Genomic DNA, 21,502 nt, shown 5'->3' with positions numbered 1-21,502 from the left:
GTCATGAACACTTATAAGTAAATGATCTTAAAAAGAGCTGTAATAAATTCTCAAAGCTCTCCACTCTCTAGTTACTTTACTACAGTTTCTTATTATCTGTGGTTTTCAGATGATTTACATCTATTTTTATCTGCATTGTGGGACAATCATATAAAGGCATCCTGGGTGCATCTCTCCCCAACCCTTATTAACAGCAGTCATGTCAATGGTTTGGCATCAGTTATGGAGAGGATTATTTGCATCATGAAAATTTACATTGCAGAAACTGCAGATTAGAACTACCCTCTCCCCAGAGAGTCAGCACACCACCACCCTAAACCATATAATGATCCTGACAGAAAAATCTGTGTGTGAGTATGGGTCCAGTGTCTCATTAAAGTAAAACAAAGAGAATAATGTAGAAACTAAGACTCTACGGACACGGGGAAGAAATTAATGCTAAAAACAGTTTCTAATATTGACTGATATTTCCCCAAACACAAGCTTTTTGTGCTACTCAGATCCTCTGAGATTGCTGCTATTCCAAATAAACCTGTTTCATTTAGCTCCATGAATAAGAAACTCCTAGCCAGAGTAGACATATTTTATATGCACACATAAAAATCCTCTGTGTGTACATAGCACTTTCCTTTTAAGGAACTCACAGCAATTACACATGTGCTCATTAGTCCTAGGAACAGCCCTGGGGAGGTAGTTAGGTGCCAGAGGAAGTAGGAAGGAACGAGAAAACAAGACCTGTTAAATTAGAAAACAGGGCATTACCGAGCCTCAGTGCTGTAAACAATCTTTCTTCTCCCAGTGCAGGAAACCCTGGGATGTTAACGTGTCCTGATTAAGAAGGTTCTAGAATTGGACTCCCTTCCCTGGCATTTCTCCATGAGCATGACCACTCTTTCACTCCTCGTGTCCTCCTTCTCCTGCTAATCTGTTCCTAACTCCTACCTGGGCCAGGGCTAGAGTTTGCAGTCCAAGCTTCCCTGGCTCCAGAGCCCCAGAGAGTTCACCAAAGGGCCACAGGGCGGGAGATGGGCCAAGAGCCGGAGCAGCAGCCAATGGGCTCAGGCATTGTTCTCGCGAGACTTGCTTTCTCCGTGATGACCATTCCCAGACTCGGAACCAGTAACGCCATCCTCCCCTCTGCACCAGCAGCTTCATCCCACTGGGGATCCCAATGACTCTTCTGACTTCCCTTGTTGCCTTCCTATGAAGTTCTGGAAAGTTCTGAATCCATCCTTCGGGGTACACGTCAGCATAATGTTAATAATGCTGGTTTCGTCTTCACACACCCAGGATTTATCTGTCCGTCCAGCAGAGTGCACATGGCTCCTGATGATGACGATTGGAGGAAAGATGAACTAAAGTGCGTAAATGTGTGTCTGTGTGTGGGTATGTGTGTGAGAAACAGACAAACTGACAAAGAAGCGAGACAGCCTCCCACAGAGGCTGTGGGAATTCCTGAACAGGGAATTATTTTCTTTGGAGGTGTTTTGTTTCTGACTCAGAATTTTATTGTTTGTTGGTAACTGGTGGGAGGGCACCTTTGAAGATAAATCTTCCTGATGGGGAACCTGGGGCTCCACCCATGCCAGACCACGCGTCATAGTGTCCCCCTTAACAACTTCCTGTAGAGGCAACCCTGCTGGGGTGGGGGAAGGAGCGCTTTGGCTGGAGAGCACTGTCTCTGAGAGCATCTGTCTCTGGCCCAATATCTCTGGATATTCAGTGGTTGAGACCAGTCAAGTCTGAAAGGGACTCTGGCTGATTCCCAACCAGGACTTCCTACTGACCTCAAAGGTGGTGGTGGGTCTCCCACTAGCACACTCCTGGGCTCTCATTCTCCCCAGGGTGTGGGCTTCTGAGGCGCTTCCTGAGACAGGAGGGTCCTTGAACCCAGCCTGAGTGACCACACCAGGCACACGACACAAACAACTCAGTTAAGTGAAGTAGCTCGAGCATGGAAAGCAGGGGACAGGGTTTCGTCTTCCTGGTTCCATCACAGCCTCTGTGGAGCGAGTCTGCTCCTCTGACAGGTCAGGGTGTGAGCAGCTGCAGTCGCTGATTCGACAGTCACATTGAGCATGCACCCCCCACCCAGCTCCAGATGTCAAGGTCGGCCTTGGGTTAGAGAAGCAAAAAGCAAAACAGCCCTTGTGAACCCAGGCATCAACTAGCGGATAGGACCGACTCTCCAAGGGCTTTTCTCTGTCCGTGGGATTCTCCAGGCAAGAATACTAGAGTGGGTTGACAATTCTCTTCTCTGGGGGATCTTCCCAACCCAGAGATCGAACCTGGGTTTCCTGCACTGTAGGCAGATTCTTCACCGTCTGAACCACCAGGGAAGCCCCTCTCATCCAACAGTCTCTAAATATTTTCTTAGTGGCCAGAGAGCTTCCTTAGATCTCCCGAGCTAATGAAATTCAGTTCCTACTAAGGAAAAGGAATCATGTTTCGCTTGTTTGTTTTCTTTTGGGTTCCTGGACTTAACTACTTGGCACTGGCAGTGTGGGTGTCTGAGCTGGTCATAGAGCCTCGCCACAGCCCCCGGGGAGAGGTGAGTGTGGCAACATCCACCACGCTCATAAACACTCATTAGGCTCCTGTCTGCTCCGGGGACCTGAGCTCTAAGTCAGAGGCACAGCCCAGTTGTTCAGAAGCTTCTAGAAACCCTGCAGCCTGCACATGGAAAGGACAAACAACAGAGCCAACCGATAAAACGGCAGCTGTCAGAGCAACAAAGGGGATCTGAACACAGAACCGCGGAAGAGGTTCCCGTTTGGGGGAATTCACTGGTGACCTAGTGGTTAGGGTTCCAGGCTTTCACTGCTATGGCCTGGATTCAATTTCTGGTCAGGGAACTGAGACCCCCCCACAAGCCATGGGGGAGCCCCTCCCAATTAAAAAAAAAAAGAAAGAGTTTCCATTTGGGAGGGTGGAGGAAAAAGGAGCGTACGGACCACACGACAGTCACTAGCTGTGTCTTGTTGGTCCATGGCAGGGAAAGGAGGGTAGAGAGGACTGGGATGGGGACCCAGGACCCCGAAAGCTTCAGGACATCAGGGAAAAGTCATAAAGCTGCGGTAAAACCCCTCTAGCTCTTCACTCTGACAAGGACATCCTCCTTGCACACTAACCCCCCACACCGCCAATCCCTCTCTACACACCCACCCCCCAACGTCTTACATAAGAGCCTCCTATTGTGTTAATATTAGAGGAAAAACGTGACTAAGGGTGAGTGTGTGCCCAAAGAAAAATAAAGCTAGGAAAGGAGTCTCAAATGGTCGCCCCCACCCCCAGGTTATCTTGGCTCGGTCCCTGAATCAGTCAGTTCACAGGCTCTGACATAAAAGGCAGGAAGTTACATACGCTAAACAAAGCTCCTTAGATGTCAGGAAATTAACCTGGGAAATCGGAGCCAAGAGCGATTAAAGGCGTTGCGCTCAGAGTTCAAAAACCACCATGGCGTTAGATCAAAAGCTGTTTTCTGGGCACCCCGGGCTTGGTTCTGCCAAACTGCACATCCCCATCCAGGGAAACCCGGCCACAGGGCCCACATGCTTGTGTGTTGTGTGTGTGTGTGTGTTTTCCTGCCGTGTGAGTTAATCATCACTCAGATCTATAACTTTTGACTCTTAATGCCTTCAGACCTTGGATGCCCGCCCTTGGCAAGGCTGCCCACAGAAGAGCAGCCGGCCTGCACAGGCTTCCTGATTAGGGAAGATCACACACCTAACCTCAGAGGGGGTCCAACCAGTGGCCCCAGAGGAAACAAAGAAAGCCCTTAAAGGGGGAGGAGGGAAGGCAGCCTGGGGATCCTGAACCTCCCAGCTAGGAAAACAAATGCCTTGTGGAAGGTGGAAAGGTCGGACCAGAACAAGCAACAGAATTGTAAGGATCATTATTTATGTTCACAGTGATAATAACATATCTTTGAACCTGAGTTTCATACTCTTTACAATTAAGGGGTTGGACTAAGTGTCCTTTATAACACCTTCTAGCTTGGATGCCCTGGAATTCTTAAATAACTTTATCATTATACATCATAATGCAATTGTCAAAGCATTGTGCACAACAGCACCTCTTTGTATATCCAGCTATGGGTGTTAACCCCATTGTACAGAGGAGTAAACTGAGGCCCTATGAGGGGAAGTAGCTTGCCTAAAGCCACATATCTGATAGATAGCAGAGCCTGTAACAAACCTTCAGCCAGGAGCTCCTCCTGGTCCAGTGCTCTGGAAGGGCAATCGTGGGCAATAGCTTGGTCCTCCAAGTGACAAAAGTACATTTGCAATCACAAGCTCAAGCTCAAAGAGTCACTATGTCTTCTTTTTATATTGGGAAATGAGAGGATAAGGGGGAACCATTTAGCATTCCGGGGTTTTGGGAAGTGGAACACTCAGAGATGGCACCCACATGATGACCTCATAATAGTGCAAAACCCTCTTGACTCTACAGAGACGAGGTTAGTTGCATTTGCAGGAGAGGAAAAATGTGAGAGAAATGTTATTCATTCAACAATAACAGCAAGGACTTCCCTGGTGGTCCAATGGTAAAGATTTTGCCTTCCAATGCAGGGGGTGTGGATTCGATTCCTGGTCTGGGAGCTAAGATCCTACATGCTTTACCCCCTCCTTCACCCAGTGGCAGAGAAGGCAATGGCACTCCAGTACTCTTGCCTGGAGAATCCCGTGGACGGAGGAGCCTGGTGGGCTGCAGTCCATGGGGTCGCTACGAGTCGGACACGACTGAGCGACTTCACTTTCACTTTTCACTTTCATGCACTGGAGAAAGAAATGGCAGCCCACTCCAGTGTTCTTGCCTGGAGAATCCCAGGGACGGGAGGCCTGGTGGGCTGCCGTCTATGGGGTCGCACAGAGTCGGACACAACTGAAGCGACTTAGCAGCAGCAGCGGCAGCAGTCACCCAATGGACTTGAGTGGGTTTCTCTTTCTGACAACCAAACCACCCCCAATTATAACAAACACATTGTGGATTTTGCTGAGATGCCCCATTCTCTAAGCCATTTACCAAGGGATAAACATACTGGATATCAAATTCTGCCGTGTGGCATACCATGTACACTTGGTCCTTGAATGATTTATTTTTACAATTTTGACTACATATAAGCAGCCACATGTAGCTGAAATAAAAGATCTTCATGAGATCCAGTACTTTGATCTATAGGGCTTGGATGCAAAAAAAATGAGTAATTCAACTAGTGAGCGTCTCCCACGCCTGCCCCGTATCCATATCATGATGCAGCGTTGCTGCTCTCAACGCTCTGTTCTGCAAGCATTTTCTGAGGAAAATGATCTGTTAAGAGGTTTTCTTCAAAACTCCAGATATGTTTCCAATGAGCAGCCATGTTTAAAAACAACCGGACTATATGACGATCTTTTACTTTTATCTAGTTTGTTTCACTTTTTCTGTCTCATATCCAGGGTTCCCATTTCACCTAGTTTACGTTTTCTGATTTCTTTCTCTCTTCTTTTCTTGATGTTCCTTCTCAAGCTTTTATCAAGCATAGTAGAAAAGCTCTTGTATACATATAAATAGCATGTATAATATATATTTTAGAAAATTACGAATTTTTGCTGAACTAAAAAGTTTATGACATTTTGATTCCACTTGTTTGACTTAGTATGAGTAGAATGCTAGGTTTCTAATTTAAAAAATTGATATGCAACAAGCAACAGAGATTTACTATACATCATGGGGAACTATGGTCAATATCTTATAATAACCTACAGTAGAAAATAATCTGAAAAATAATATATGTGTATACGTATAATTGAATCACCTTGCTGTGCACCTGAGACATTGTAAGTCAACTATACTTGAATAAAATGTAAATATTAAGGGGAAAAAAGAGGTTTTCTTGGATTGGGGAATTTGTGACAGCACAAGCTGAGCCCCTTACAAAGTCCGTGGGTCTATTACACAGAGTTATTAACATATGTTTTAGAAACCTCTGTCTCTTCTATATTAGCTCTTTGGAAGATGAGCTCCAAGCACCTTCTATAAGCAGGTATGTATTCAGTTCAGTTCAGTCCCTCAGTTGTGTCCGTCTCTTTGCAACCCCATGAATTGCAGCACACCAGGCCTCCCTGTCCATCAACAACTCCCAGAGTTCACTCAGACTCACGTCCATCGAGTCGGTGATGCCATCCAGCCATCTCATCCTCTGTTGTCCCCTTCTCCTCCTGCCCCCAATCCCTCCCAGCATCAGAGTCTTTTCCAATGAGTCAACTCGTCGCATGAGGTGGCCAAAGTACTGGAGTTTCAGCTTTAGCATCATTCCTTCCAAAGAAATCCCAGGACTGATCTCCTTTAGGATGGACTGGTTGGATCTCCTTGCAGTCCAAGGGACTCTCAAGAGTCTTCTCCAACACCACAGTTCAAAAGCATCAATTCTTCGGCACTCAGCTTTCTTCACAGTCCAACTCTCACATCCATACATGACCACTGGAAGAACCATAGCCTTGACTAGACGAACCTTTGTTGGCAAAGTAATGTCTCTGCTTTTGAATATGCTATCTAGGTTGGTCATAACTTTCCTTCCAAGGAGTAAGTGTCTTTTAATTTCATGGCTGCAATCACCGTCTGCAGTGATTAACACACATATATTTCTGAGTTAATTCTCTCATCAGATTCTCCCGCCAAATGTTCATCCAATAGATCGTATTATCTCAGTTGTATTAATCAGCTTAAGCCAAGTTATGCTGCGGTAACATACAACCTACAAACTTCAGTGTTTACTGCAACACAGGTTTGATGCTCACCCATGTCACTGTGGGTCAGTTACAACCCATCTTCACATATTCTTCATTCCAGGCCCCAGTGACAGAGAAAGAGAAAGGGCACACCACACGATGGCCCTTAAGGCATCTATACAACAGTGACACAATTATTCATACTCACTTTTGCAAGCCAGTGCAAACCCCACAGGCAAGCCTGACGTCAATAGGGCAGGGAGGACTACTCTTCCACAGGATGGTTGGGTGCCATAAATCACACAGCCATGCCTGGCACCGTGAGACTAAAATGCAAAATCCTCCACCAGAGAGCAACACAACAAAATCGCAAATACAAATACTATGTATCACATCATTTCACAAAGAAAGTGAGGTGAAGCAATTGCCTGACCAGTATCATGTTAGTGTTCAACTCATTATTTGAAGAAAGTCTTCAACCCTCTCGGTGTTTGAAGAAAGTCTTTGGAACCCAGGGCTTCCCAGCTGGAGCAGTGGTAAAGAATCTGCCTGCCAATTCAGGAGACCCAGGAGACACGTTTGATCCCTGGATCAGGAAGATCCCCTGGAGAAGGAAACAGCAACCCACTCCAGTATTCTTGCCTAGAGAATTCCGTGGACAGAGGAGCCTGGCGGGCTACAGTTCACGGGGTCGCACAGAGTTGGACACGATTGAGCTTGTGCACACACTTGTCTTCTTTCGGACTCTGGGTGGAAGATGCAGTCCACTACAGCAGAGCTGTTTCTGGGTCTTCCTCTGAAAGAGATGCCTCTCTGGGACCCGATCTGTACATTATGCCACACTCCAGAAACGTTGACGTCAAGTTGTCACACTACAACATTTGGCCCTTGAATGTTTTATTCATTAGGATCATATGGGAATCCGAGTGAGCCAAGGTAGACGAAATTAACAAGTGCCAATCAAGAAACAGACTCAGAGCCAACACTTTGTCTCAATAAATGAAGCCATTTTAAAATGCTCTTGGTTTAACCAGACTGAAAGAAGTGGTGGCTCTGGAGAAGGACAAGAAACTCTCACCCTCTAGGGTGGTGTCAGATGGTTCCCTCTGGCCATTGGTTGATTGCATCCTGCAGAAGCTGGCATGAGGGGTCTGGGAAACCCAGGGACTGATGCTTCGGAAGAGTCTGGCACCAGTAATTTACAAAGGGCCTTCACTATGATCTGGTCAACATCTCCAAGGTTAGTTATTCCCATGACCACCAACAGCACCCATCCCAACTGGGTACCCTGGTCATCTATGGTTAATGATCTCTCTGGTCAGTGAGTAGTTTTGCTCAAGGTAAGAATCTGACTGCACACAGGTCCTCAAGTCTAGAAAACAAGTCGGAATTCACTGTTGTTGTTGTCATTTTCTGGACTATTTAATTTCCTTTAAGTTGCATAGATAACACGTTTGGTTTTCGAACGGTGCAAGTTACAAAGAGTTCAGTGCTACCATGCTTAGCAACAGAGTCCCTGTGGAATACCTGTTCCCCATCTTTGCCAATAACATTTTTAAGGAGATTAGGCTTGATTAAAAAATACACTGTCAGCCGTGAATCCAACCTGCCCAGGATATATCAGGTTGCATCGTGTTATGAAACACACACCATCCTGGATGTTCTTCCAAAAGAATGTGTACAGAAAAGGCTGCCCTTCTGCAAGAATAAGAGCTCCTTCCCGGGCCACACCACTCTCCACCTCCGTCCAAACACCCAGCAAGCTGAGGCATGTAGGCGTCCCTGGCTGAGCCCTGTACGGCCTCAGGACACCCTACACCACCTCTCCTGTGTTCTCCTGTGTGTGAGAGAGCAGGGCCAAGGCCAGCGGGCTAGGAAGGACAGAGGTGAGAAGGCACCGTGGAGCAATTTCCGCAGCATCTCACTACTCTGTTAACTCCCTATAGAGACTTCAAGAAACTCAAAAGACAGGCTGGGAATTGCAGGCCTCAGTGTGGCAGATGCTATGCATTCATGAACATGTCAAAAACAGCACTTCTACACTCCATTCATAGGCCTGACTTGTGTCTATGGAATCAGACACTGGGTAGCTCAAAGGTAAGTCTCTGAAAACATCCTGCAGAAACCCCAAGATTGCCATCTCAAAGTCACTATAATTTCGCTATTATGCTGGTAATAGGCTAATGGCCCACAGGCAAAAGGATATTAAAAAGATTATATTAATGTTGGGGGTGGGGATGGGATTATGAAGGGCTTTGCAAAGCTAAAATAAACCAAGAGCATCTAGCAGCCAATTCAGAAAAAAATGGATTTGCAGCCAAAGTTCTTCCCCAGTTTGGGCAGCAACAGCAGCATTATCAGGACATTTGTTTTGCACATGTTTATTTTGAACCCCACGTGTTAGACACGGAGCTGGGGTCAACACAATACAGAGCTGGACGAGTTGTGATTCCTGTCATGGGGAGGCTGACAGGCTAGTAGGCGAGATAGGACCACGCACCAATGAGTGAGATGACACCCACTAAGAGGAAAGTGCCACAAAAGAGGTGTAGATGAAGCACTTTAGGAAGTGCAAAGGGAGAGATTACTCTCCCACACAGAAGAGACCATGACTTTATGGAAGACAGGCCTTCAGCCAAGTCTTCTGAAGGAGAAACGATGCAGGCAATGCAGCTGGGGAGGAAGAGAATTCATTAGCTGCCTCCACGGGCGCAATGGAGGCATAGGGTACCGACCCGACACTCTCGTGGCTCATGGCTCCAGGCTGCTCCCCATCTCTGAGGTTTGCCTTTGGCTGACCAGAACACCCCACCAGAGAGATACCAGTGCCCTGCCTCTTGGGGACTGGCAGATACAGGGGCACAAAAGGCCAGTCCCCCCCACCTCAGCATGGGGACAATTCTGCACCCCATGTCCCAGAGGGTCAGGCTGAGGCTTGTCTCTGCTGGGTTCTCTGCCCTCTCCTACCTTCCTTCCTTGCTCTCAGTAAATCACAGGCATCTGAATCTCTATCTCAGACCTCACTTCTAGGGAATCCAGCCTAAGCGTCAGACTTTCCCTCTTGCGTCTGCACAGATGCACCAAGGAATTCTCAGGAAAGCCTTCCATGTCCCCATAAGTTATCCATTACACCCCCTGTTCCTTAGCTTCCTCTGTTCCATCCAGAACAGCAACCCTATTTCCGCACTGCATGTCTTACTTCTGTTTTTTCTCTTGCTAAGAGGGGTTCCCCACCACTTATTCCTTTCTTTCAAAGTCTACCTCAGTTTTACTTATTCCAAGGCTTGCCAACTAGACTCCATGCCTACCCCTTACGTGTGTGTTTTCTTTAGCACTGAAGTCATATGCCAGAACACGTACCTATTTTTATTTTTTAGACAATTAGATCCGAACTTAATCATCCCAATAGATGCTGTCACTTTCAAAGTACTCATCTTGGGAGATTAATCACTTCCTCCAATACAGCCACTGCCCATTCTAATTTGGGGATTCGTCTCTTGGGTTTGACTTCAGCATATGTATTTCTCATACACCATTAAACATGATAAATAGACTACAGCAATTCTCTGTCCTTTGAGGCTTTAACAAATCATTCAGAACCATGACTGGTGATTGATTGCAGGTTAGTGAGAGTATATATGTATTTTGTAATTCCACAGTTTACACACCCTGAACAGTTCCTTGGAAGATGAAACCCTTTCTCCCGCAAGGCTGCCCTAAATCCAGCCAATCCCAGTGATGGCAAATATTTGTCCTGTGAAAGTGACTTCCTTTCCTCTTTGAGACATTTGAATCCACACCTGATGAGTAATGTAGGTATTGATTCATTCATTCAACAAATATTTGTTGAGTGTTTTCCACACGCCAAGGATTGTGCTACAGGTGGGGCTGTAAAATCAAATAAAACATGGTCTTTACTCACATGGGGCTTAGAATCTATTGGAAAAAAGTTACAAGTAAATTGACCATATAGAAGAGTGTAGTAAATGCTGTGATGGGGACAGGCACGGAGGTTTATGGGAGGAAGAGGAGTGAGCTAGATTGGAAGGTCACGGAAACTGCTGGAGGCTGTTTTGAAGGATGATTCGGAGTTTACTAGATGAAGAAGGTTGGCGAGGGTGTGAGGGGAGGACCTGATTGTAGGAAGGCATAGGTAGAATTCTGAAACCGCAAGACACATTCAAGACACTTCCTGTGAAGAGTGAATTGGGAGAATTAATACAGAGATGAGAGAGTGCTCAGGCTCCTGGGGAGTCTAGGCAGGCTTATCCCAAGAGCAGTAGGAAGCCATTGGCAGCTCAAGCTGGGATAAAAACCAACCAACCAGCCATATCGTGTAACTAAAAACTCATGGAATGATTTTGACGGGTGTTCTCAGTACTTCCTCATGTGTGCATGTGGTTCATCCTCTAACAACTGTGTGAGAGACACGTTGCTATGCCCCCTTTGTTGTTATTGTTTAGTCACTAAGTCATGTTTGACTCTTTTCAGACCCCATGAACTATAGACCACCAGGCTCTTCTGCCCATGGAATATCCCAGACAAGAATACCGGAGTGCGTAGCCTTCTCCAGCTGATCCTCCTGACCCAGGAACTGAACCCACATCTCCTGCATTGCAGGTGGATTTATTTTACAGATGCAAACAAAAAAAAGAGACCAGGGATGTTAAGTAACTTGTCCAGGCCACACAGCTAATAAGTGGCAGAGTTGGAATTCAAACTCTCTCCACCCCTCTCAACTCCAAAGCCCCAAAGGATTCCCTAAAAGAAAACCAACAAAGGATATGAACAGATACATCATTTAAAAGGAAACTTTGAATTTTAAATATATTTACAGTGTTCAATCAGTATCAGAAAGTAAAACAATAATATTGAACAATCTTATATCTATTTAACCAGCAAAAAATGTAAACAACCATGCACGATGCCATCTATTTTGCACCACTCAATAAACATTAATACATTTGTAACGGAGAAGGACAAACCTGACTCCATATTGGATCTGTTCCTTTAGCTGTAACCTTTGTGCTCTTTGTCTGGGTTTAGTCATGCTGGTTCTGCACCTTTTGTAAAAGACTGTTGCCTATAGCCTAAAATATTACAGATAGCCCATTTTCAAGGCTCTGAACTTTAAAGGTATAGTACTTGTCCATTTGTATAGAAATAAAAAGTTACAAAAAAGAGAATACCATTTGTCTTGTTGAAGGTTTATAGGAACACTGTGAACAGGCCTACTTGGACAGCTGTAAGAACAAGGATTCAGGCACCAAGAAGTTTGGAACAACCAGCTACAACCCCTTCCCTTTCAGTAGAAGAGAAGCTTAACTTCTAACTCAGGGAAGATGGTTCTTTGGGACATGAGTCCACCGTCTTCTAGGTCTGCTAACTGTCCAAATAAACCCTCTATTCCTGTCTCAGCAACTTGTCTCTTGATGTATTGCCCTGTTGTGTGGTGATGAGTATGAGCTTGGACTTGGTAACACATTGATGGTCATCTGCAAATTTACATAAATATTTTGCAAAACGGTGTAATAATTTATCCAAGAAAATATTTCAGAAGTAGACGCAAAGTTTGTCATTGCAAGAGCAACAGTGCAAAGTTGAGAACAAACTCAATGTGGAGTGACGGGAGAAGAGTTTGGTAAACAATCATACAACAACCCAATGGAATATGTGTAGTTATTTGAAATAATCTTTTTGAGGGTTACATAACACCATGGGAAAATATTTATAGGAACTAAATTGTCATGTAAAAAGGTAGAAAACAGTACAACATTGACATTCATGAAGAATATAGCCTATATCCTTGCAAATTCCCAGATAACTGAAAGCCATTGTGGCACACAACTGCTCCCTTTTAAATGCAGTAACTGAAAATGTGAAGTAAGCCCCTGGGACTCTTAATGAACCTATGAACTCGGGATTTGCTTGTAAAGTTATAAACATAAATTCTGCCAATAAATTCCAGATTGCATTATATCACTTCATTACTATATTTACCTAAATCTGCAAAGAAACAACATTTTTATCACTTTATGAGAGTTCCTCACAAGCTCCATAGGCAAGCACAAAAGCTGTATTGAAACGCAGTTCCCAGCAATGGTAGGCAACTTGTTCACTAACTGTGGACTCTTGCCTTCTTTCATATCAGCTTTGAAATCCGGTCATTTCAAAGTTAAAGATGTCTTGGACGTCCCTGACAAATAATTGAAAAAATGAGAGTGTAAAATTCAAGAATGTCAACAATGTCTACTACTATGCATAATACACATAATTATATTACATATGTATACATATACATGTTATATATATAATATTACATAAATGTAGACATATGACTAGTGCTGCTGCTTAGATATAAAAAATATAGACAGTAGTGTTTGGGTAAAAGAATTCTAAGGAATATTTTCCTTTTAAAATATTTATTAAGTATTATATTGTCATTTTATAATAAGCTCACACAAATGATTTACTATGCTATGGCCACATTCCAATAGGTTGAACTCAGTTGCCTTTAACCCATTGGTTTTATAGTGTTTAACATGTTTGCAGGGCTTTGGGGTTGCCATGCATGGGTAAAACCTGGGGAATTAAGCAGGGACTCAGTACAGAACTAACCACATCATACTTCCCATGACGTTTGACTAGAGGTGCCAAAATCAATATGTCTTTCTCTCCATATACACCATGAAACTACAATCAGAACTTGGGCTTCGAAGTGGGGCTGACACTCAGTCACTCAGATAAGGAGATGTGCCTCTGATTCCTGAAACTCCACTGATTGATTGAACAGGAACTGCAACCGACATCCAGGGGTTCAGTCCACGTGACCTTGGGAGGGAGGGAGGGAGGAAGGGAGTAAGAAGGACAGAAAGAGGGAGGAATCATGCTAACAAGCTTGCCAGCCAGTTCTTTGCTTTTTCTCCAGCTCCTGTGTTGACCCCCAGGGGTCATTCTATCTGTCCCAAGCATGTCACCAGAGAAAGTGGAGCAAATGGAGCAGAGGAGAGCAGTTCAGCTTGTACATTAGTATGTGACACAGTCAGAACCAGGGCCTGATGGTCCTCCGGGGGACTGAAGCACCCAGAAACATTTCACTGAGAAAGTGGATGCTCTCTGCTTTTGTAGGAGGGGACCAGGGAGGGAAGAGTCACGAATGCTTAGGCCTGTGAATTTCATGGTTTGTAAAAACTCATTGTCTTTTCACTTAGCACAAATAAAAACTGAGAAATAATACAAAGCAAGAAATTCTGTTGCTCAAAGATAAACTGAAACAGCCTGGGGAAACACCAGTAGCAAAGACTAGCAGAGGCGAGGAAGAAGGCAGAGGTCATAGTTTAGCTTGAATCTTGAAAATTTTCTGAGAAATCTAATTTCCACTTTTTAAATAATGGAACGTCATAACATCTTAAACTCTGAGTCTCTGCATGTTTCTGATCAGCTAGAGAAATTCAATGCAGAAGTGGGGTGAAGGCCCAGGGGAAGAAGAAAAAAGAAACTTAAACAGGATTAATAAGTTCTGGAGTTCCGACGCATAGCACGTGATAACAGCTAACAATACCATATCGTACACTTGAGATTTGCTAAGAGGATAAATTTTAAATTAAAGCTTCTCAACACACATGTGCACGCACATGCACACACACACACACACACAGTAACTGTGTAGAGGCGATAGATGTTGACTATCCTGATTGTGGTGATTTTACGATGTATATGTGTATCAAAACATGGCCTTAAATAAATACAATTTTTCTATTTCAATAATGTCTCAATAAAGCTGCTTTTAAAAAAAGAAAGGAGGAAATATTTTTAAAAAAAATTTTAGGACTACTGGCTCCTCGTTGTTTATCAAACTATTACTGGATAAGGGATGTTGCTGTTGTTCAGTCGCTAAGTCACATCCAACTCTTTGTGACCCCTGGACTGCAGCACAGCAGGTTCCCATGTTCTTCACTATCTCCTGGAGTTTGCTCAGATTCATGTCCTTAGATTTCGTGATGCTATTTAACCATCTCATCCTCTGCTGCCCCCTTCTCCTCCTGCCTTCAATCTTTCCCAGAATCAGGGTCTTTTCTGGGGAGTCAGCTCTTCGAATCAGGTGGCCAAAGTATTGGAGCTTCAACTTCAGCATCAGTCCTTCCAGTGAATATTCAGGTTGATTTCCTTAGGACTAAGGTATGATAAGGGAGGATGATAAGGAGTAAGGGATGATGGACAGGGAAGCCTGGCGTGCTGCAGTACACGGGGTCATAAAGAGTCAGACATGACTGAGCCACTGAACTGAACTGACTGAAGGGATGATAAGGGCTTCCCAGGTGCTGCTGCTGCTGCTAAGTCACTTTAGCCGTGTCTGACTCTGTGCGACCCCAGAGATGGCAGCCCACCAGGCTCCCCCGTCCCTGGGATTCTCCAGGCAAGAACACTGTGCGACCCCAGAGACGGCAGCCCACCAGGCTCCCCCGTCCCTGGGATTCTTCAGGCAAGAACACTGTGCAACCCCAGAGACGGCAGCCCACCAGGCTCCCCCGTCCCTGGGATTCTCCAGGCAAGAACACTGGAGTGGCTTGCCATTTCCTTCTCCAATGCAAAAAAGTGAAGAGTGAAAGTGAAGTCGCTCAGTCGTGTTCGACTCCTAGCGACCCCATAGACTGCAGCCCACCAGGCTCCTCCATCCACAGGATTCTCCAGGCAAGAACACTGGAGTGGGTGCCATTGCCTTCTCCACAGGCGGCACTAGTGGTAAAGAACTCACCTGCAATACAGGAGACATGAGATGTAGGTTTGATCCCTGAGTCAGGAAGATCCCCTGGAAGAGGGCATGGCAACGCACTCCAATATTCTTGCCTGGAAAATCCCATGGACAGAGGAACCTGGCAAGCTAGAGTCCATAGAGTCAGTCATGACTGAAGCAACTATGCATGCATATACACACAAGAGGTGGTAAAGAAAAAGAATTAAGTGCTCTCACTAAGATTGCATTTCAAGTTTATATGACCAGTACTCACCCCTCCACCTTTCTCCCCAAACTGAAAAACTCAATACTGAATGTCCCCACAGTACAGGCACATCCAACCTTCATCCCATTGAATCCTCAGCTCTACCCTTCTACAGACAGAGAAATGGAAATGCAACAATAAGTCACGCATGGATTGAGAGTTGGACCATAAAGAAAGCCGAGCACCAAATAATTGATGCTCTGGAACTGTGGTGTTGGAGAAAACTCTTGAGAGTCCCTTCAACTGCAAGGAGATCAAACAGTCAATCCTAAAGGAAATCAGTCCTGAATATTCGTTGAAAAGACTGAAGCTGAAGCTGAAACTCCAATCCTTTGGCCACCTGATGCAAAGAACTGACTCATTGGGAAAGACCCTGATGCTGGGAAAGATTGAGGACAGGAGGGGAAGGGGACAACAGAGGATGAGATGGTGGGAAGGTATCACTGACTTGATGGACATGAGCTTGAGCAAGCTTCAGGAGTTGCTGATGGACAGGGAAGCCTGGCGTGCTGCAGTCCATGGGGTCACAAAGAGTCAGGCACGTCTGAACACCTGAACTGAACTGAACTAAGGTAGCCAAGAAAAGAGTGCAGTGAATATTCTGGTTAACTCCCTGATGCCCACGCCTCCACATTAGTGTAAACCAATCAGGCTATGGCCATCTCCAGCCAGGAACTAGTTCAGGAATGATCCTGGGACACTTTTCTGCCGGAAGTCTTCAGAAGAAAGCTTCCCTGCACTGAGACATCGTCCCAGGTAGGGGTGCTCTTTTTTTTTCCTCAGACAAGGATTCGCTGCATCCTTTTCCCAGTCAAGATCACTCTGAGGCTGACAGAAGGGCAAGAGGGCAAGAGTCCTGGATGGTGCCACTAAGTGGCCAACCTTACCAACAACCCCACAGCCTGCCTGACCTCTGAACTCCAAGTGACATGAGATAATAAATTTCCTAAGTACTTGCATCAGGATGAGTCAGACTCTATCTCCCTTTCATCACAAGCAGCCTGCCTGATGCAAAAGGCAAATCCAAACTCAGGTCTGTCTGATAATCAAGTGCGTACTCATTCCAAGAGTTTTCTAGTCCGAGAGATCGTCTCCCTGTGCATATCGTCTTGAAGGGTTTCCAATTCCACAGCTGCACTGGGCCTCCAGTCCGACTTGGACTGAATCCCAGGTCTGCCACTGATAGGGAAGCCTGGCATGCTGCTGTCCATGGGGTCTCAAAGAGTCAGACATGGCTGAGCAACTGATGTCTTTTTCTCTCTGTCACTGATGACCTGTGTGATCACGGGCAAACCTCCTGTCTTCTTTACACCTATCACCTCATCTGAAAAATGGGAATAGTATTAGTGCTAGCCACAAAGGATGCTTGAAGCCTAAAGTCCAGGGAGTCCCCTACCTATGAACGAGTTCCATCCAGAGAGCATGATCGTCAGTCCAATTTGTTCCTAAGTCCAACAAAGTTAGCCTAGGTACCCAATTAACACGAGTGGCTTTATAGTACTGTACTGCTATAGGTTTATAATACTTTTCATACAAATAATACATAGCAAACACAAAAAATAAAGAAACGAGTTTTAACCTGATGGTACAGCACTTTGAAATGTCCAGGAGTACAGTATTACACCTAGCACACGGGGGCACGTTCTCGTCTTTCAAAGCTTGTAACTTAAAGGTTCAAATGTAGGGGACTTACTGCACATTTCTATACAGTAAGTGGTCATTTCTCATTAGCTCCCATGAGAGAATCACTGACTTTTTGTGCTTAGAGAGTTTTCAGAATCCTTATGATATTTTGAATACAGTGATTTTATTTTTCCCAGCATATCAAATCTGTGTCAAAATTAAAATATGGTGTTTCTTTAATGTTTGCCCTTACCTGAGCTTTTGGCTTTTTAATTAGTGACTGCCCTAATTCTTTTTTGGGAAAAAAAAAAGTACAACATCATTAAAGAAACTATTTTAAATGTCACCCTTCATACCTCACTACCTAATTATCTATTTTCATTCTTTGATATTACCTCTTGCACGTAGTATTCACATATCCACAATTATAGTAAGCATTCTACTTTGTTTGCTGTTATTTTTACTTAAATTATAGTACATTTCTCCATTTTTCTACATGTTCTTTGTAATTATTCATTTTAATAGTTTTATAATATTGATATAGCAAAACTGAGTAAACATTCTCCTACCACTAATATTTTTACATAAATATTTCTTTATTTTTATCTTAAAGTCGATGTAGCAGTGAACATTTTTGTTTACACATTCTTTGGTTTCTGTGCATTATTTCTTTAAGAAAAATCTCTAGAGACAGAATTACTGGGTCTAGAGGCATTTATTATCTTTATGTCTCCTCTATGTAACTCTTTCCCGAAGGATTATTCAAATTCGCAATTGTAAATTTTATCTCAACTAGTCAAGACTGGAATCGAGTTCCTCTAATCAGTTAGTTGGTCTGAAATGCCACACATGTCTTCTACTTTGGGGAAACCAGTATTTTGATTGCCTTGTCATGGGTTTCAAGCTTTATAAGTCAAGTTCTGCTTTCTTGCTTTGAAAGTTCCCCCACAAACCAATCAGGCTTATCTTTCATGGATCTTGAACATTTAAAAGACTGTCTGCTTTTATCTCCCTGTGTCTCTTCAGGAATCTCACTGCATTGATGTAGACCCCCTAGGATGTGTAAATGGTTCAAGAATACCATTTTAATAGGATGATCAAGCCCAACTTTATACTTCCTGCTAGAGACACATGTTCAGTCTGGGAGCAAAATGGTATTATTATTCCATCCAGATGGAACACGACTGATTTCCTCTGGCAAAAGGCCAGGTCCTTGGAAACCTACTGCCCACTTTACAAACATCTGGAACACTCACTGGTCAAGTAACTAAGAAAAACACACCCTGTGCAAAGCTTAATGCAGACCCTCCTTACCCCTCCATATAGCAAAACCAACTATCCTCTTTTCCCTCAGAGCAACCCAAAGTGTGTTTGGCTTCCAGGAGGAGTCTCTTGCGGGTAGAGAAAGCTGGTGTATTTTACTTGACTCATGGGCAGATAGATGCCTCTAAGTCATAGGCTAAGTGGTTAGAACAGCCCTGGATGCTCCTAAAGGGACTTTGTCTAGCCTGCTGTGAGGTCTTCCCACCTTCTCATGTTTCTCGCAACCGTAAACCCAAACCAAATGCAGGCACTAAAACGCAAGGCACTGAGATCAGGTTCTAAAGAAACGATGTGGAAGGCAGAGAGTGTGCTCATGTTCGTTTTAACTCCAGATCGTCATAGACATGAAACACAACTTTTAAAAGTTCTGGACCCGCTCAATGTTATGTGGCAGTGTATATGCACGGCTGAGTCCCTTTGCTGTCCACCTGAAACTATCACAAGTGTTAATCGGCTGTACTCCAACACAAAATAAAAAGTTAAAAAGGAAATGAATGAATAAATAAAAGTTCTGGGATAATTCCAGAAATATGTCTAGAGATCCTACTGGAGTGACAAACCCCAGATGAAGAAACACGTGGAGTATAAATGTCTAGAGGTTTTTTCTGTAAAAAGCCAGATAATAAAGATTTTAGGCTTCATGGGCAGTATGGTCTTTGTCACAGCTATTTAGCTCTTTCAGCACAAAAGCAGTCACAGACAATTTTAAACAGATGGGTACAGTCATGTTTCAATGAAATGTTATTAACAAAAAGAAGTACAAGATTTGACCCAAGGGCCATAATGCCAACCCCTAAAGTAGTGTGTGAATAATATAATGAAGACTGCCTATCAGCTCTGTAATCTCACTATTTGCAATTTGTATTTGCAAGCCCGCATGTTCATTTCATCTGTGCCTGGATTTATAATGTCATGAGATTTAGGATGCGGAGTGTTGGTTCATTCATTATAACATATAAGTTTTTTTTGAGAGCTTTCTATATACTGGATACACTACAGTTCTGTCCTTAATTAGCCTTATCTCTGTTAATATGACCCAAGACTTAATTTTTGATGAAGATTTCAATTTTTAATTTTAAGAAAATTAAATATCGGACAGTCGCAGGCAGTATAAGTCAATGTTCTAGAACTTCTAATGAACAACTGGATTGAGCCTCTTCTTTGAGTTCAGAGCAGGCTGCTTTCAACAGCTTCTCCGGGGATCAGAGAAGCGTTGAAGGCAGGGAAGCTGCCTGATGAAGCAGAGCACACTGAGCTCAGAGCTAATACCGGTTCTGCAAATATTTAGCTGTGTGACCTCTCCTTGGGCAAGTCATCTTATTTCTCCGAGACTCGGTTTCCCCTTCTACAAACAAGAAATTCAGATGAGACGAATGGGGTCAGAGGAGTCCTTAATCTGCTCAGATTTTGAATATTTCAAGTTTTGTGTCAACCAGTCTAGGCTGAGAGGCTTCCATTATGTCAGAAGGCAAGCAATTTGAGGTCTGCTCCTTGTGGGGCTTATGTATATGCCCTATGAAGGTCCCTCACTCTAGTTTCCCCCCAAATTAGGACATTGCAGGAAACGGCAACCTACTCCAGTACTCTTGCCTGGAAAACTCCGTGGACAGAGGAACCTGGTGGGCTACAATCCATAGGGTCACAAAGAGTTAGACATGACTAAGCATTTGTGCATGTGACATTCATGTTGGGGACCACAAAGATTATGAGAAGTTTCCTGACTTAAAAGCTTTCCACCCAATATGGAAACCAGGCATGCAGCTGCTAACTGTAACCCAAGGCAGAGTGAAATCAGAGAGATAAACTGTGAGATCATGGGAAGAGGAGGTACTGATTCTGACGAAAAGAAGGCACAGCTCAATGAGCCCCATGGATTGGAGTAGATTTTAAGAAACAATGAAGAGTGAGGGTTAGAACGTGTTGCTAATAGAGGGTAATTGAAATGGGGAAATACAGTGGACAGTGGATACCTCATCCCAGAGCCTTCATTCAAAGTAATATCACTTTGTGAATAAATTTTTTCATTGGATCGTGTTTCTGTTTATACCAATCTCCAGTGGTTTATCAACAGTATTACAGAAAATACGCAATGAGGACTTTTCATTAAATACTAACTCTTTAAACTTTGAACGTGGCATTTTGATTTACACTTCTCAATTGGTTGGTCCTTCACAACCATGTATCCATGGTTTAAAATCAAGTCAGGTTAAAATGGGAGAGTAGTGACTATGGTAAATGCGATGACTCAAACTAATCAAAGAAATCATGTTGACAGGAATGAAAAATATAGATACATGGGTATACTATTAAGCCAAATGTTAGTTATTTAGTTTCAGCAAAATATCACCCAACATATGAAACAAATGCTATTAATTCAAATCTATCAATATTTTTGTCTGCTTATATTTAGTTAGTAGATTTTCAATGATTGTGTAATGAACACAAGCATATAGAATATTTGTACATCTTTATGTAACTCCAAAGAAAAATAATTTGTCAACAGTTGATGTCTAAGAAAACTTCATTTAAAGATATTCATTACTCAAGTTTTCTAAATATCACATTTAATGAACTTGAAGTTTTCATATATCAAATGGAGATGATAATTGTTTATTTTGCAAAGTTATTTTAGAGGGTAAAAGGAGATAAAAGTTGAAAAAGATCTGGAAAGCATAAAATGCTACATAAAATCAAGGAGATAAAACAGTATTTATTACAAGACACAAGGAAAAACCAAAACAGCTGCCTGATAGCTACTCTGGGCCTCCACACTCAGGGCTCTCGGCAGCACTGTTTTTATAGGTAAAGAGCAATGTCTCAGAACTTAGCTGTGTTCCTTGGGGATCC

This window comes from Bubalus bubalis, chromosome 13, assembly GCF_019923935.1.
Source record: "Bubalus bubalis isolate 160015118507 breed Murrah chromosome 13, NDDB_SH_1, whole genome shotgun sequence".
Taxonomy (NCBI): Eukaryota; Metazoa; Chordata; class Mammalia; order Artiodactyla; family Bovidae; genus Bubalus; species Bubalus bubalis.
This window is presented reverse-complemented; position numbering follows the sequence as displayed.